Source organism: Saccostrea cucullata, unplaced genomic scaffold, assembly GCF_032062105.1.
Source record: "Saccostrea cucullata isolate Sc308-1 unplaced genomic scaffold, CSIRO_AGI_Scuc_v1 ctg20121, whole genome shotgun sequence".
Taxonomy (NCBI): domain Eukaryota; kingdom Metazoa; phylum Mollusca; class Bivalvia; order Ostreida; family Ostreidae; genus Saccostrea; species Saccostrea cuccullata.
The window spans coordinates 1-8,036 of NW_026937403.1; the positions used below are offsets into that span (position 1 = coordinate 1).

General features: G+C 31.1%; 1 long non-coding RNA gene across 1 annotated transcript; it reads left to right on the forward strand.

Moving 5' to 3' along the window:
* Positions 1-3,485: 3,485 nt before the first annotated feature.
* LOC134248135 (uncharacterized) lies at positions 3,486-5,152 on the forward strand. Its single transcript, XR_009987985.1, has 3 exons — positions 3,486-3,580; positions 4,779-4,837; positions 5,027-5,152. It is a non-coding gene; the product is annotated as an uncharacterized LOC134248135 (long non-coding RNA).
* The last annotated feature ends 2,884 nt before the right edge of the window (positions 5,153-8,036 follow it).

Sequence of the window (8,036 nt, forward strand, 5' to 3'; positions counted from 1 at the left end):
GTTCACTGTCTATGAAATGAATGACTATATGTGTTAACTCTTTTTTTTACCGTAGCACTATATTTGAATTTGTTATTATTTGTATTTATATCCACATATTTTTCCAAAATGCTGTCCAGGGTACTTTGAGTCTAATTTTTTTTATCTCGATGTCCTTATCCTGCGTTCGGAAGAAAATGTCAACATAAGTGTTACTGTAACAGATCTTCATGTAACTATATTCACGGATGGATCACATATGGTTATATATTTTCCATTATGTACACGTTTAATCTCAAATTAAAGACATATTTAGTCATCTAACTTGGGTGATTTGGACCAACCAGCAGTCCTCGGCTGAATGCAGTACGCTCCATTCAAATCTCGGGGATAATGGGCGGAGGAATTGTATCTCGATGGATACAAAGTTCCTTCGGAAACTGCCTTGTAACTCATTTCATATTTTCTTCGAAAAGGTTTTAATTTCAAAATTTTTAAATTCAAAAAGAAAACGTTAAAAAAGAATAGTACATGTATACTTCACAATACTCATAGAATAGCTATTGAGTGATGAGACAATCGTTTCAGTAACGTTATGTTAATCAAAGTACCCAGAATTACAGACAGCCGGGCTCATTTACAGAGTAGAATGAATTTCTTACATGAATCACGTATATATTCTGATGAAAAAATTATTTTAAAACTATCAATATAAATGATAAGACACTGACAGTGAGTTTTTCAATCCTAATACCACGGTCCGATTTTGTCAGAATCAGAATTAATCTGGTACCGCATGTAAACAAACAGGCCAGTCTGGTTCCCTCTCCTGCTTTACCTCGTATGTATATAGAACTACGGTAAACACTGATTATCAAAAATCCTTACTCTATTGAACTATGTTCTTTGACTTATGAAGTCATTACAACTAAAATGTTTATTTTATTTTGTTGCTTTATTTAGTGTTTGTATTATCTCAAAAGCGGTCGAGAGTAAGAACTATATGTTTGCACGTAACTTTAAAATGGCGACTATGGGGTCAACATCCTGCCTTGAACAGGATCCCATAAGCCAGCAATTGCTCTTTGAGCAATAAGCCCGGCTAAAAATGAAAGTGAATTTGAGAACGGTACCGAATTTTGAAGTCAAATTTAAAAGTTCTTATCTGATTCGCTATGATAAACTGTAATTCATTGCATAAATGTTCAGGAAACATGCAGATGTTTTCATCCAAGAAATATCAGATTCGTCTCGAGCAAGGCCCTTGGGGAATGTGATTTTTCTTGCCTAAATAAAACATCATATTTCCCTCATGGTCAAATATAATAAATGTATATTCCAACACAATTGGGGTATTCATGAGAGATTTCATCACTTTTAATTGTCAAACGTCTATATTTAGACAAGAAATAATAAATAGTGTTTCGTAATATAAGACAAATTTCCCCATTTACTCGCTTGAAGATTTTTCTCCTAATACATGTAATAATATATTTATTGAGTATGTGATCAACAAGAATGAATAAAAATTGATAGTAATATATGACATTCATGATCTTTGAATTGAAGCTTTACTAGTATATTAATTATATCGAATCAAAGAAATTGAAGCTTTTATGTTCATTTTGATAAAATTCTAAAAACAAATGTAATAATGTTAGTGGAATTAATGAAGGATTGAACCTTTCTTCTAAAATTCACACAAACCCTTTTAGAAAAAAAAATATTGTCCAATAACACATTGTGGAAAAACAAATTTGGCCTCATATAATTGATGTTTAAACAATGGTAAGCCTGTCGATATCCATCTGTTCTGACACATTTATCTATGTCGTGCTTGATTCAATTTTTTTCAAAATAGTCATATATTCACTGATGCATTTGTCATCAATCCCATGGAAAAACAATCGTAATTCATCAAGTAATGAAAATACAATATTTAATTGAATGATCCTAAATATATGAAGCTTTGTATTTATTTCCTATTCAAAATGAAGCTATAATTCATTACACATATTTCATAGGTAACCTTACACCAATCATTGATGAGTGCAAACTGATGTTTTTTCATAAGAATTGTAAAGGTATTATTTACACCTTGAATTTTCAACGGGTTTTCTGTTATTTCTCAATCATGACAAGGTGCACACATCGGATGGGTTCTCTTGGCAGGGGAAACTTCCTCCATGGCACCTGGCCCAGGGATCATGAAGCATCTTATGGTAATCTAACAACCAAGCTATATGATAAACGTGATGACTTTAAGTTTTCTATCGGCAACTTCCCTTACTTATGCAGCAATATACCTTCATCACCTGCATACGGAGTATATATATCTCAGTTGATTCGATACGCAAGAGCGTGCTCTACGTATGACCAATTTCTTAAACGAGGTAAATTATTGACAAGCAAGTTGATGAAACAAGAATATCAACAGTCTCGTTTAAAGTCATCATTTCGTAAATTCTATGGTCGATACAATGACCTTGTCAGCAAATACAGTTTATCATTGAGTCATATGCTGACTGCCGTTTTTCATACCAATTGTTAACCCATTATTTATACACTGAATTGACGACGGATTTTTTCCGTTATTACCTGATCATGACAACGAGCACACGGCGGATGTGACCGGTCGACAGGGGATGCTCACTCCTCCATTGCACCTGATCCCACCTCTGATGTTTCAGAGGTCCGTGTTTGCTCTGCTCTTATTTTGTATATTGTTTAATGGACGTTGAGATTGAATACTGTTCGTTATCTCCATATCCTTCCTTAAGCTAAAGTCAAAAATGCATATGGTGCTGAGATTCTTTCAAAGTTAAACAGTCCAAACCGAAAATGCTCTCCAATTTTGTATCACCAGTCTGCTGTCATTTGCAAATTTTGAGTTTCATTTATCTAGTTTTGAACTTTTTATACATGATTGAAATCTTTACTAAAGTGTAAGTCTGTTTCATGATCCTGGGGCCTTATCCCACCTCTGATATTTTGAAGGTCCGTGTTTGTTCTACTTCCATTTTGTATTCTTTAATGTATGTTTGAACTTGAGTACAGATCATTATCTTCTTATAATCAACCCTATGATATATAACTATTTTAATTGGAGTTTGACGTGCTCAACTCTTGTATCGAAACTGGAAACAACAAATAATATAAGCATTTATATTGACCTAAAATAAGGTTTGTTATTGATAAATAAACAATTATTACGCTACAACAAAATCTCTAAGAAGTTGTCTTTGCTAAGTAAGTTTTTAATAGATTTTTAATTTTCAATCATAATTTAATTGTCAAGCTAACAAAAATTTCAACTCGCCATGTAACTGATGCTAGTCTCTTCTGCCAGAGTAGAACGTGATACATGTATCACGGAAATTAATATATATCATTTTAATTTTGCTGAATAGTTTTCAAACGGAAGTAATAAGTCATAAAAGAGGGAACCTTTTTGGACAATTCCCATAGCAGAATATTTATTTGTTGAAAGAATGCAGAGAGTTCCCTGCTCGACTAAATTTTGTATGCTTTTGATATCTTTTATTATGTACGAACCATTTCTACAATGTAAAGCACAAAAAGGAATTTGTGACTCTTATAGGTATGTTCTTGTAACTGTTCTTTTGAATTTGACTAAGGTAATTGTCTGGATGTCGTCGTCTTTAATTCTTAACTCAATACAATTCTAGTTCTAAGTTAGTTATTATTTTGCACATGCTTTTGTATTGCTCCTCCAAATCGTCGTTTAATTGACACCCTTTGCTTTCTAAGGTAACGAGTCCACATTTCAATTTTACATCACTGTAGTTTACATGAGAAGCAAAACGTCTATACATATAAATGCATTTATAAAAATATAGAAAATGTCTGAAATATTCACGTTCTATCTTTGTTATACACAACTTTTTACCATTTATAGATGTAACATATAACAATACCCGGTACCGTGGAATCATTTAGAAGTTTAGGGATAATTTTCATGTATTGCCAAATTTTTACAGGATCGAGAGGACGCATTTCCGTGTATATACTTATAATTTAATATTAGTTGTAAGATGTCATTTGATCGGGTAAAAGATCCAAACTATTTTGTATAACATCACTTGCCTACGCCACAATGAGTTAAACAAAAACATATTACTCCGCTTGACGTTAACTTTTAAAATATACTAAATCTGAAGCCTTAATTTTTCAGGAGAAACAATCCCCCATTGTCTACACCTAAATTAAATTATAAGGAATGAAGCTGATTTCAACTTATGCTATGAAGGATATGGAGATAACGAACAATATTGAATATCAAAGTCCATAAAACAATACAAAATGGGAGCAGAGCAAACACGGACCTCTAAAACATCAGATGTGATTTATAAAGCGTAAACTGCCCCAAGTTATGTTATATCCTATAATAAAAGTTTAAATAGGCTTATTCCTTAACTATCTTCAAAAGATAAGTATCTCGAATCATTTTGAAGAGATTACAGGTAATTAAACCTTGAATAAATATTTTCGTTGTGGAAGTGAGTTTGTGGATGAAGGGTTCCCACGAATTTGGCGAATTTTGTGCCACTACAAAAATATCAAACAGTTCATATCAAAAGTGCTTTGAGGAATAAAATCATCCAAGGTCATTATCTCCTTCATAAAATCCATTCGATATATGTACATACATGTACTTCTACTAGTATTATGTGTGCTATTAGAACATCATATTATCATTTCAGTGATCCACGATCAAGTATGATTTGAATTTGATAGTTAGTTTAATATAATGACTAGTAGATTGTGTATCATTACAGACAGACAATAACCTGTTGTGACGGATATAAGTGGAATGAAGCGAGGAAAGCATGTATAGGTATGCATTTTTTTCAATACATATTTTCTGAATCAAATTCTGATATGCTTATGATATCAAACAATAAACAATGCAAACAATTTTAAAAATGTGATATAAAAGATGTTTTTCGTAACACTTTCATAATAAAGTGGTGAAATTTTCTATTAAATGCTGTAAACCATGAACATAGCTTTATATTTTATGTAGAATGCAGTCCAGGGTATTATAGAACAAACTGCACAGAAAAGTGTCCTTATCCAGGGTATGGCAGAGGATGTCTACAGAAATGTGAATGTGAGAGATCGTCTTGTAGTTTCAGTCAAGGATGTATAATTTACGGTATATGATATTTCAGCTGATGTAAAATTTTTAGTTTTAATGTTGTGGGAAAATTATTAATGATTTTTATAGCCCCAGTTGAAGGGAAATGGGTGGAATACTGTATTAACAAATGTATGTACATGTCTGTCCGTTTGTCTGTATGGCTGTCCGTAAAAAATCATAGTTGTCGCAGTAACTACTAATTGCAGCTGAAATTTAAGCAATCTTCTTAGGCATGCGATATAGTAGTATTCTTGTTGTACCAATCTGACGTCACGTTCCTGATTTCCTGTGCGTGACCAGTACAAGATATTGTTGCAATTTCTCAGCAACATTTGATCACAGATGACTGAAATCTGATTACATTATGTTATGTTTGTTTTGGAATGTCATATGTTGGTATATATTTTTGATGAAGCAAATGTCAACTTTCCGCTTGTTAATGCATTTGTCTACCAAAGAGCTAAATGCAGTATATTGCATATCTTTGCCAGCAAAGAAGTCAAATTTAGAAAAGTTCTTGAAATGTGCTGAATTCTGTATATTTTATGAGAAATATGAATTGACAAAATATATTACAATCTAGTTTATTGACAATTTTTGTTTTACGACGTCACAAACTAGTCCGAATTTACGTAACTTTTTAGAAGGAGGACAAAATGGACAAAATTTCAACAATTTTAGCTTTAACATTTATAGAGTGCAAGTTTGCTCAGGAACAATATTTACATATTTCATTGATATTATCATTCTACACATTATATCAAAATATTCACCCTGATCAGACCTGCGCTCTGTGACTTTTACTAAAAAAATTGACGTGAAATATATATATTTTTCTGTAGAAATATTGAAATTTTTAAATTTACGTCATTTTTGTGACGTCATTTCAAACATATGATGTCAGTACTTATGAAAATGTTCAGTACTTTGAAGTCAGCATATATTCCCTTGTTAACAAACGTAATAAAATATTTCTCCGTCAAAGTTTGAATTTGGGGGCAAATATTGGTCATCATCGAATAAAGTTCTTTGTTGCAGTTTTCTTCAGCAAACAATCAAGACAGATGTTTGAAATTATAATACATTAAAATGGTGGTATTACTACAGTGTAGTAAACATTGGCCTACAGCCCTCTTTTTCTGTTCCAGCTTCTACATACAACTCGCCATCACACACGCCTATTGATCGTCTTGAAGATCAGACTTTTTTAGATGAAGGTTGGTGTATATGACAACAAAAGGAGGAATGTTATTTATGTTGTTTTCATTCTCTTCCACTGTCAAACTTAAAAATTTTCAACTCTTTAATTCTTTCAGGCTTCTTGTGGAATTACAGTAAACAAAAAAAGTAATTATCTTATTCGTGAAAGCTTTTTTTGGTTAAAATAAGGTACAATGCGTAGAAGGTTAACAAGCAAAGTTTTAGTAATGAAAAGCAAAATTCATGCAATAAATTTAGCTAGATTAATGAATGCACAAGTATTAATACAAATAAAATAGTAACCATGTAAAAATATAAATAATTGACGTCATATTTAAAAAGGTTATTTTTTGTCAGTAATACTGTCCTAGTTAAAGTGAACGTTTTAAATTTATAATTCAATGTTTGATACATGATACTTGTTCTGGTGTAAAAAGATTTTTATGAATAGAAAGAAGAATTCTCTACATCCGTAAGATTTATTGCAAATAAAAGAAGTTACAGAATGTTCGATTATCGGTAGTAAATAAAAATGTGTTCGCTTGTAATATGGTTTAACATAGAGCCATACATTAATTTTAACAATCTGGAACTTTCATTTGGACGACAATCTTTGATAAAAAAAATTGTCCTGCTACATGTATAGTGATAACTGCTGGGTCTGTATATGAGCATAAATTGAAAAAAAAAATATTGTATTCCAATGAAAGCTAATTTTTAATAAATACTAAATTTAGGATTGAATTGAGGACCTACTTCAAGAAGATTGTTGAGGTACAGTAGTCCAAACCAAAACGAGAAAAAAATAATCAGATTCGATTTCTTCTTTTTTTTTTTTTAGTTTTTATTTTTATCTAAAAAAATGGTATTCATAACAAGTATATGTGTTGGCTATCTTTGTTTTTTTTTTTTTTTAATTTAGGTCTTGATGTCAAAAACAATATATAACATACATTTTTCGAATACAGAAAGTGCGTTTTTTAGGGATTAAAATGAAACATGTTTAATGTTACACGTAACATCACACATGCATGTTTTTAAATGAATTCTAGACTTATACATACAGAGTATTGTAACATATGAAAAATAGAGTTGTAAAATATAGTTGTACAACAAATATGCATGTAGAATTTGCATCTTGGGCATGTAGCATTCAATTTTGCTAATTAAAATATAAAATCGACCATGGTGTGTTAAATGCAACAAAACAACAGAAAACGTTATCAAACAATAATGACGACCTTGTTCTGGACATTAAAAAGATGATCATCGATCTTAATTTGTAAATTTTAACATGTCACTAGTTTTTCCTGAAGAGGGATATATCCTGTAAACATTTGATATTCATTTCCTTTGTCTGTGCTTATTAATAACTACATGTTGTCACAACAAGGACAAAAACAACCAAGCCATTCAGACTTTGATTTCTGGAATTCCCATCGATATACTTTCCTGAAAAAAAAATCACTGGGAAAAATATGTTCAGCGTGTATTTAGGGAAATTGTAAAAAGATATTCCAATTTGTTTTATTTCATTGCTTTTTCTTTAATAAGCAATGCCTTTTCACTTTCTTTTTTTAAGAATCTGTTATGTATTTACAAAAGCAAATAAATAAGACTACCTTATCTTCCTCTTTAATTAGACTTTTTTGTTTGATTTCATTTTTTTGAATAGGAAAAAAAAATTTAAAAA